Source organism: Tasmannia lanceolata, unplaced genomic scaffold (assembly GCF_043159265.1).
Source record: "Tasmannia lanceolata isolate RefF3 unplaced genomic scaffold, GAP_Taslan_0.1 ptg000013l, whole genome shotgun sequence".
Taxonomy (NCBI): domain Eukaryota; kingdom Viridiplantae; phylum Streptophyta; class Magnoliopsida; order Canellales; family Winteraceae; genus Tasmannia; species Tasmannia lanceolata.
In genome coordinates this window covers 2,409,106-2,413,799 of record NW_027518690.1, presented here as the reverse complement: position 1 = coordinate 2,413,799, position 4,694 = coordinate 2,409,106, and the positions used below count along the sequence as shown (strand labels likewise).

General features: G+C 42.1%; 1 pseudogene; it reads left to right on the top strand.

The window, feature by feature from the left end:
• On the top strand, positions 1 to 2,320 carry LOC143890683 (pentatricopeptide repeat-containing protein At5g66520 pseudogene; annotated as a pseudogene).
• The last annotated feature ends 2,374 nt before the right edge of the window (positions 2,321 to 4,694 follow it).

Genomic DNA, 4,694 nt, shown 5'->3' with positions numbered 1-4,694 from the left:
TATGTAAAGGAAATTTGTAGATCACTTGGAAAACAAAATATTAAAGGTCTTATAAGTGGATATTTTTCTATTAGCTGTGTTCATGAAATCATTACTATAAGGAGGGTAAGGAATCCTCCTTATAAGAGGGGAATATTTCCATCTGAATCAGAGCAAAATGCTCGTTCAATGATGAGAAGAGAGAAAGAAAGTCAAAAGTCATCTGATCATGTTTTTCACCCAAGAGAGACCGACCCACCAACCCAATTTCAGAGCTCTGCAACAACATATATTTTATCTGTTGCAGAGCTGCAAATCCATGAAGAATTTGGTCCAAATCCATGCACATATGATAATAAATGGACTGTCCCAGAAAAATTTCATCCTCTCTAAGCTCTTATCCTTCTGCATTGCCTCTAGAAACCTTCTCCATGCCCACCAAACTTTCAAACAAATCGAGTCCCCAAACACAGTCATTTTTAACCATATGATCAGAGGATTTGCGCAGAGCACCACACCTGAGAAATCAATTCTGCTTTACAATCAAATGAAAGGAGCAGATATCGAACCCGACAGTTTCACCTACTTATTCCTTCTAACTGCTTGTTCTAAATCATACTTGTCGAGAGAAGGCGAACAATTACATGGGAGAATTACGTCAAACGGGTTCTCCTCAAACATCTTTATTCACACAAATCTCATTAACATGTATTCAGAGCTCGGTGGGGATGACATATTGGTGAAAGCCCGGCAACTGTTTGATGAAATGCCTCAACGAAATGTGGTGACTTGGAATTCAATGCTTTCCTGCTATTTGAGGTTTGGTGATTCAGAAGTTGCACGTAGAATGTTTGACAACATGCCGGAGAGGAACGTAGTCTCGTGGACAACCATGATTGCTGGCTGTGCTCAGACCGGCAAGTGTAAGGAAGCGTTGTCTCTATTTTGGAAAATGCGTTGCGCCCATGTTAATGCAGACCAGGTAGCCATGGTAGCTGCACTATCAGCATGTGCTGAATTGGGAGATTTGGAATTGGGGAGGTGGATCCATGCCTACATCAAAGAGGCATTCCCACTACCACAAGAGAGACTTATATCTCTTAACAATGCTCTTATACATATGTATTCAAAATGTGGAATAGTAAAAGAAGCTTATAGGATCTTTGAAGAGATGCCTAGGCGAAGTGTTGTCTCTTGGACGACAATGATCACTGGTTTTGCACTTAATGGTCTTGGAGAGGAGGCACTCAATGTCTTCCAACGAATGCAGAGTGAGGAAGCAATAAGACCCGACGAGATCACGTTCATAGGGGTGCTTTGTGCTTGTAGCCACAGTGGTATGGTTGATAAGGGTCGCCACTATTTTGAATACATGACTCGAGTTTGGGAGATTACGCCTAGAATTGAGCATTATGGGTGCATGGTTGATCTGTTGAGCCGTGCAGGCCTGCTCGAGGAAGCACAAGAGCTTATCGAGACCATGCCCATGGAACCAAATGATGCTGTTTGGGGTGCCCTCCTTGGTGGTTGTAGGATTCACAAGGATGTAGAGCTTGCAAGCCGGGTTGGGAGGCAGTTGACTGAGCTTGAACCGGACCGAGCTGCGGGATATCTGGTGCTCTTGTCAAATGTTTATGCAAGTGCGAAAAGGTGGGATGATGTGGGGGGAGTGAGAGAGAGGATGGTTGAGATGGGTGTGAGGAAACCGGCGGGAAATAGTAGGATTCAAGTAAATGGTGTGATCCACGACTTTGTGGCTGGGGACCAAACTCACCGGCGTAGTGTTGCCATTCATAAGATGGCCAGCGAGATTGTGAGGCGAGCCAAATCAGAAGGCCATGTGCCCGACGCGTCACAAGTTATGTTGGACGTGGAGGTGGAGGAGAGGGAGGGCTTTCTCAATCTTCACAGTGAGAAATTGGCGATTGCTTTTGGGTTGATCAGCATTTCTGATGCGAGAATGCCAATCCGGATTGTGAAGAACCTTCGAATTTGTTTAGACTGTCATTCCATCTCCAAGTTTGTTTCCAAGAGTTTTGACAGGGAAATCAGCATCAGGGATCGGAATCGTTTTCACCATTTCATGGGCGGAACATGTTCTTGTAAGGAATATTGGTAAAGAGTGACATGGCTAGTTATCCAATTCCCTTCACTTATTGGTGCCACCTCTCAGCATCCTCTCTCATGGCCCTCACAATCCAAAATGCAGCCATCCTGGCTTTCAATTCAAATAGTCTACAATGGAAAGAAAAGAAATGCAGCCATACTAGTAGATCATTGCTTACTATACATGTACGAATTATTATACATCACTGAATATAAATGATGTTTCATTTTCCTTTTTCCAAGTAACAAGCATTGAAATAGAAGAATTCCTTTTCCAAAAAATTTCTCCATTTCATATTTGTTCAACCAAACATTTATAGCATTTTGAAAGGAAAGTAATAGAAAGGAGAAGGCTTTATGAGGAAAGTCCTTCCTGTGTAAAAAGGCCTTTCCTTCAAACCTAATAGGTCTTAAAGGAACATTTGTACCCCTTTATTTAGGCTAGTTTAATTCTAGGCTTTATGAGGAAAGTCCTTCCGGTGTTCTAGGCCTTTCCCACTAGCAGTCTATCTCATCTTTGTATTTTTTTTTTGTTGATCCAACGTATTTAATAGCTAAGGGAAAGTCTACTTTTTCAAGGTTTTAAATGGCATTGGGACTACCCAAGTATTATGGAAGATTTATACAACATTTTTTTGGTAGGTAAGCTCGGATTGAACCATTAGCGTTGAAGAATATTTTCTTTACCAACTGAGCTAGAGTCTCAACCCCAAGAACCTATTCAATAGTATTTAAGTATGAATGATTAAATAACACTAACTCTAACCACTTAAGCTTCTTGATTAATGGGTTATTTTTACTTGGTATTAGAGCTATTGCCTCACAACAGGGTTCTAAATCGAACAACTCCTTATATATTAAAAATCCGAATAACTCAAAAGAGGAGCCACATGTGCTAGTATTAGACCTGGCAAACGGGTGGGCCGGGTCAAAATGACCCCGAAAATTCTACAAGTCACTAAGGTTGGACCTGGACCCGGCCCGCATGTGCTGGTCGATCCCTAGGGTCATCCGGATTTTTGACATGTTTTTTAAGATTTTTTTTATTTGTATAGGGATTTGCTAGCCACCTTCGCCAACCATTTATGTTGACTGTATGGGAGATTTGTCTTATTGTCGCGTGGTGCAAACTGCAAAGATTGGCATAAGTACGAGTTGTGAAAAAGGTGGTTAACAATAAATAATAATCATGGGGTACTAAGTTTTAAATGAGAAATTATGGGAAAATGGAACCAAAGTAGAAAAATTAAGGGAAAAAAACCGGAAGAATGTTAAGGAAAAAAGTACATAGAAAAAGTAAAAGTTATGACAATTATGAAAAAAAGTACATAGAAAAACCAAAAGTTATGACAACGAAAAAGTAAAAGTTATGACAAATACTGAAAAAAAGGTGCCAAAATAAAACCTTCGCATTTCTCTACGGGCGCCCGCAGGTCCACCGGCCCGGCCCAGTTTTGACGGGCCAGGTGGACCCGCGAGTCAATTTCAAATGGGTCACGGATTGGTGACCCGGGCCCGTAATTTACGGGCCGACCCACGGGTCCGGGTCACTTTTTGCCAGGTCTAGCCAGTATACGGCCAAACCCATAAAAAGAGGGGTCGGGGGTAGTGTTGAAAGTACAAATGACTAAATAACACCAACTCTAACCACTTTAGCTTTTGGAATAATTGGTTGATACATAGGAGAAATCAACGTGTAGAAGGTTTTAAATGACCTTGGGGCACCCAAGTCTTCCTATTAAAAGATGTAAGGTATAAAAGGTACGGTGACGATAAATTTGCACCCCTGACGCTGTTTGATTTCAATTCGCGTGAAAGGGTTGCGGATCATCCTACTAGGGGTGCGAATTTATCAACTCTCAAAAGGCATTGATTAATTTATGAGAGTTCTGAGGATGATGAATGGTTAGGAGACGCCCCAAACTCAATTGTCGATGATTGGTCAGAGTTAGATGTTGCAAAAAGTGTCCCGGATCCGCGGGTTCACCCAGCCGGCCCGTAATTTACAGGTCTGGGTCACTAAAATAGCGACCCATTGAAATTGACCCTGCCCGTATGGGTCCCATCAAAACTGCCCGGACTGGGTCAACCCTCGGGTGCCCGTAAAACCCAAATAATCGAGATTTTATATGGTGTAAAGTGTAAACCATTATAGCCCCGTATTTTTCAGAAAGTACTGTACGGACCACATGATAGGATGATCTAAACCGTCCATGTGATGGAACACAACGTAAATAGATTGTGCCCCAAAAAACATTTCCATAGGATGATCCTACCCCTCCGATCTATAGAGGTTTCCATAAATAAAATGCAATTCCTCCTTAGATCAGAGGCTAGGATCATCCTATGGAAATGATTACAATCTATTTACGTTATGGCCCATTACATGGACGGTTTGGATCATCCTATTATATATAGTGTGGGAATTTAAAAAAAAAAAAAAAAACTGGTTGACCTGACCTTAGGGTCCACCCGGCCCATACGGGTGTGGTCTGGGTTCACATAATATTGACCTGGAAAATTACGGGTTGGGTGAAGCCCGGCCCGGCCCGGCCCGCATAGGCAGAGTGAGTTGGGTAAGGCATCACATTGTTAATTTGTTATGGGAG